Source organism: Charadrius vociferus, unplaced genomic scaffold (assembly GCF_000708025.1).
Source record: "Charadrius vociferus isolate BGI_N301 unplaced genomic scaffold, ASM70802v2 scaffold467, whole genome shotgun sequence".
NCBI lineage: Eukaryota > Metazoa > Chordata > Aves > Charadriiformes > Charadriidae > Charadrius > Charadrius vociferus.
In genome coordinates this window covers 1,107,511-1,113,612 of record NW_009649309.1, presented here as the reverse complement: position 1 = coordinate 1,113,612, position 6,102 = coordinate 1,107,511, and positions in this window count along the sequence as shown.

The window sequence follows — 6,102 nt, the reverse complement described above, 5'->3', positions numbered from 1 at the left end:
GCACTGTAATTGAATTGAATGAAACCCCTATATTGGTACCACAGTTGTAACAACGTTGGGTTTTGTACCTACCAGTTCTTTAGTAAAAATGACAATCTGGCAGCTGTAAGGCAGCTTTAGACTTGACCTGTAAAGTGGGACAGCGTGCCATGCTCTGGAAGAGCAGATGTGTGTGGATAGCATCCTTGATCTTTCCAAAACCAGGAAATAGTTTGACCCAAAAGAAACTGAGAAAGGTAGATGGCCTTGAAGACATACACAAAACAATAATCTTTATTTCATACACATACACATTTCATACATATTTCATTTCAAGTTACAATTGATTCATCTTGGGTCAGGAATGATATAAACAAGGGAGTGCAAGCATGCGTTTATGGCTCTCAATATTTTTTCAGATAAGAAAAATTTTGTTTCCTTTTTCCTGTAAAAATGGGAAGGGAGAGAAATCTTACTTTTTTTAAATTTATTTATTTCTTTACAGCTCATCATTAAAATTAAGGCAGAATTAGGAGATAAGCCCTTCTGGATTTAAGAAATGCTGGGTTGGTGGCTCAAATATTAATACAGTGCTCTGTCTCACCTTTGCTACCTCATGTCTTTCATCCGAATCAATCATCTCAACTGCACTGTAACGCGACTACTTCTGGGTAGAATCACTTTGCCATGAACCAAAACCTGCCTTTCTAAAGCAATAGTACAAAGGAAGGAAAGAGCCCTCTGGTATGTCATCTGCACTGGGTATTGCTTGAAAGTGAGTGGCATTCCACCAGAGTTCTTCCTTCCCAGCAGAGCTGAATCTGATCAGGGCTTAAGCTAATGAGAGATCCCAACACGTTTGAAGCCTGTCTTAATCCTACCTTTTCTCTAAGAGACCCTTCACCATGAGAAGGTGCCATTTGCTGTTTTTATTGCCTTCTAGTACCCTGATAACATACCCCTGAAAACTCTACCACGCCAAGGAGGGAGTTCATTTTCCTTGAGTGAGGATGCAGCAGTGAGAGGAGACAGGCTCTGTCATTCAGGACCTGGGTCAGGACCTCTGGAGTGCGTGGTATGCAACACACTGTTTCTGTACAACTTTGGTGACATCAGTAGTTAGGTTTACTGGTTCACAGAAGCAAGGACAAAAAAAAACCCTATGATTGCCCATCTTTCAGTGTGAGTTAAATTACTCTATAAAAACAGTTAGCAAAAGTTTTTCTAGGTCTACTTCAGCTTGAAAAGATACAGCTTTGTATAAAGTGCCATATGTCGCCTGACGAAGCTTTCCTTTCAGATTGCAGTTTATGAATTCACATAAGCCTGTGAAAAGGAGCAAAAACAAATGCCCGGATTCAGTGAGTCAGAGAAGATGTTTTGTTAACTCGATCCTCTCATTGCCCTTTCTTTTCATGCCAGGTGCAGTGACAGAAAACTAAATTCAATTCACAGACTCCTGTCACCCTCCGGATCTTTGCATCAGTTCTTACTCCCTCCTGGCTTCAGTCATCGCTTTTGAGGATGAAGTCCTAAGCACCTGCTGTGGTCAAAACTATTCTCACATCATCTTCTGAATGCAGTGACTTCAAGACCTGATATCATGAGGTTAATGCCATAGTCAAGACTTCAACCAAAGCTCTTTCTGCAGTCCTGAGCTGATTTTTTTGAAAATGCCATGATAGTTGCTAGTTTTTAACCCACAGACGAATTACCAAAGGTAGTCAGTGTTCTACTTATCATTCAATACAAGAAGATGGAAGAGCTTTCCAGCAGAGCAGCAGTCTGGACGAGGGCAGCAGTACCATAGTATGAATTCCCCACTTAGTTCCAGATTAGTTTTGATTTTTGTCCTGTTGTATAAAATTGGGATGAACAACCTTGCTCTATTGGTTATTTCTACTTGAAATAATATTACCTACTTGAAATAATAAGCTTCTGGAGGCACATCTTTTACCATGTATGGTATTCATCTAGTAGCATTAGCTGTATTGACATCTTTATGTAAAGATTAAGAATAGTTGAAAATCAAACCCAAATGGGGCAAGCCTGAATATCATCTAGGTCTGGACTTACAGCTAGAGTAATTCCTGTTCCTCTGCTTTCAACAGAGACGTTTAACACTGTGGCAGTGGTAGGATGGCTAACAAAAACTTCACAGAAACGGAAGTTATCCAGGGGGATAGTAAAATGTCAGGAGTTTAGTACACTTTACTTGGGGACTGAGTAATTTCTGCCTTGCTGTACTGAAAGAACATCTTAAACAAAATTGTCACATTTGGGATGATGCTACAGAAATAGAGGACTGCAAATGCATGCCAGTTCTGAAGAAGCTGAGAGGCAAGAGGGAGAAGGTGTAGGCTAACACACACCCATCAGTCTGACCCCTAGCAGTATGTAACATTTTAGAACAAATTTTGCCTGCAAGCAAAGACATGGGAAAATGTGGCAAGCATTTACCAAAAGTGGATTATACCTACCTCTGGTAAGAGGTTTAATCTTCTAGATGAAAAAAATACTATTAATTTGGGACTTTAAGACAGCCTTCAGTACTGTGTCCCAAAGGAAAATTGGTAGTTATGCTGGGAAAGGGATCATCACAAGACAACAAGGTGATTACAGGGCTGGCTAATGGGAAGAGCTCATGCTGCAAGGGGGACTATCAGGCTGAAAGATAGTTTGCGGTGGAGGTTCTTATGGACAATACTCATTTTAATTTCTGTTAGTGCCATTTGGAAAAGACAGAAGCATGCCAATGACATTTGTTAATGATTAAGGTACATCATCAGAGGAAGACAGGAATAAGGGGATGGAGTAATAGGAATAGAATAAAATGCAGTGGTACACAGTGCAGGGTCATGTACTCACAAAACCTTTTACTACAGTGGGGACTTCCATTCCACTTGCCTTTCCAACCAGGGAGGACAAAGAAAGAGAGGAACCCCATCTTAATAGTCGATGACTATGAGCAACCAATTTGCTATGACCTTGATAACGTGACCCCAGGATATACCAGGCATTTACACTACAGAAAGGAGAGTATTCTACTGCACAAGACATCTGGAGTAAATTATACTGTTCTGGTCACCCATCTTCAAGAAAGAAAGCTGGAAAAGAAAAATCAGGATGATAAAAAGAATTGCGAGCCTGTCTTTAATGACAGGAGATTTTGAGCTTGGCTTGTATGACTTAGCAAAATAAATGTCAAGAGGAGATGACAGTGGGCCCTATTAATATATCAGGAATGAAAACATCAGAGGGGAAGAGTTATTTTAAGCCAAAAAATAATCTGGCAAAAGAACAAGTAAGTATAACTTGGCAATAAATAATTTTAGCCTATAAATTAGGAGGTCTGTAATCTTCAGAGACAGGCTTTTGACCAATCTTTCAGAAGGAGGAAGAGACTGGCAAATATCTAAATGACTCTGGTGTGGTTACCGGCAATAGCAGAAAACTGGTTCCTCTGACCAGAATGCCCTTTCTGGTCCTATAGGTTGTAGTACAATGTAATTCCTAAATGTTAATAATGCAAGTGGCAACAGCAATTAGCTATTAATCAATAATATTAATTAGTGACTGGGATGACTGGGTGTTGCTTGTGACTGGATAAAACCAGGAGGACAGACAAATCTCTTCTTTTTAAGATAAGACCCCAAAGGAAAAGCATGTCCATCTAGGCTTGGTTTCCAGAGAAAGTTTCACCTGATTCCTGTTCATTTGGGTAACACCAATATAATTAAGCCAGACTAACCTGTTTCACGGAGTTCCTGTGATGGTGAGATCAGAATCAGGACTAACGTCTCCAAATAGGTCCAGGGTATACTAATTGTCAATATTAAGATTTAAAAAGTTTAAACATTTTTTTGCAAAACTGAAACATAACTTTTCCCTCCTGTAAAGCTTCACAAATGTACATGATTCCTGGATAGAGATCACATCAGCTCCACAGTTATTAATTTACAGGTTTCTCACTGACCTTAACTCGGCTCTGGGAATGGTGCCAGCACAATTACAGTAACTCTGAACAGCGCAGACATAAAGCTCCTGTATTTACCCTGAAATTGTGCCAGATTTTTCTCTTGCTCAATGGTGGAAAGATGCATTTCTTCTTTGATTGGTTTCAAATAGTTCAGGCTGGGTTGACCATAGCAAGATTATTTCCAGCAAAAGAAGGAAAAGAAGTAAACTACCATGCAGATGTGTGCATACATGATACACTTACTCCATAGATAACCTTCGGGAAGTGTGTCCCAAGAAGGGGTGTGGGGGGAAACTGAGTCAAGGTGACTTGAGCTAGTTACCTGGAAGATAAATGACAGAGTTGGGAATAAAATTCAAGGGGCAGATGCTTGATTCAGTGTAGTTTTCACTGAATCATGCTAACTTCCTGGATCACATCAAGGCCCATTGCCTTCCTTCCTGTGAAGATGGGCAGCTGGACTGCAATGACACCAGGTGGAGATGAGTGCACTCATCACCTTGGAAAATCAGGCCCCTGGTGATTTTCTCTGACGTTAATTGACTGTCAGACCCTGCAAGAGGGGAATCAACACATTTCCTCACCTATGGTCTAAGACAGAATTTTCCAAACCCTAGAGTAAATTTAATGTTGTTGCAGAGGAAATGCTGATGCAATCCACCAGCAGCTGCTGCTCTCCAACATCCTCACAAAGGTACAGTATATATTGGAGGTATGAGGGGGTGAGTGCATGCATGTAGGGTATTCAAAACCCTAGCCTCTTCTAAACGGCAGGCAGGACACTGTGTCTTCCCTCCAGACCTCCTACCTTCCTGTCCCCAAGAGAAACACTGCTAAGGGATGCTCCCAAGAAAACACTGGATACCATCCTGAAAGTAAACCCCTGAAAAAGCAGGCTTTTCTTGTGGGACCATTGAGTGTGTGATCACATTTTCCTAGGTGCCTGATTTATGAATCCTATATCTAAAGTGTGGAAATGTGGATTCTTCCTAAGTATGAGTGAGAATGGTACAGCAATGTTCCAAATAAATATATTGTGATGAGTCTAAAAGATCAGGTAATGCATATGTTCGAAGAGGCAAATTTAATTTATGGACAGATTAGTCTAGATGATTGAATTAACATGATTTAATAAATTACTGCCTCTCAGTGGAGCTGTGAAAACTGACTGCATTGTGCTTTAGTCCCTTGCTTTTCAGAATCTTATTAAGGGAAAGCAAACACACTTGGGTTTGAGAGTGGAAGGGCTATTAATGTGGTCAGTTAAGATGGATCTGCAGGTGCACGGTAATTCGTTAAACCACGGGAAGTTAATCCTGTATGCTAGCTGGTGTGTGCCCTGGGTGTGCACTTGGCACTGCTAGCACTGTGATTTTCTGATGTCCCAGAAAATGCCCTCTCCCCCCCTAGAAATTAGTAAGTCTTCTTTATTCGTATCAGGGTTGAATAGTGAAAAAGGAATATGATGATGCCATGGCAATCTCCAACCAGGAGATGGTGAATGAGGAAAGAATAGCACATTGCTACTCATGGAGCTGCACTGGAGGTGCACTCCTGCACCAACAGAGATGTTTGATCATGTCACCAACAAAATTGAACCACACCCATTGGATCCAGATTATGACAAACTTCATTCTGCCATGTCTAATCTTTTGACCACTATGGTCTGGAAATTTAGTCTTTTAATCTGTTTGGTTCTTGCTTTATCAAAATGCAAAATGACTTGGTGAGACCAGCCTTGTTATGCATCACAAGTCGTATTTTTTGGTCCTCAACACAGTCACTCACCACTTGTGATTGCCTCAGGGAAGCTATTCCCTGTATACAGGCTAACGGCAGGGGTGTGGAATCACCTTTGGGCATGATGGTGTTATTTGTTATCCGTCAGTCCGCAAAAAAGGTTTCAGATGGTGCTGGGAAGAGATGCCCTCAACTCCCCTCTTACTGTCACCCCGACTCCTTCAACTATACGGTCACCTGCCACCCAAATCCCATGCTGCGCACTTCCCATCCCATTCTTGTCCTTGATGCCATGCCCACTCCTGCTCTCCCCACTTTGCTCCTGCTGTTTACATTCCCACTCTTCCCCCTGCAAGCATCCTCCTCTGCTCCTTCCAGCCGGGATCGCTTCCTGCCTCGAAAAG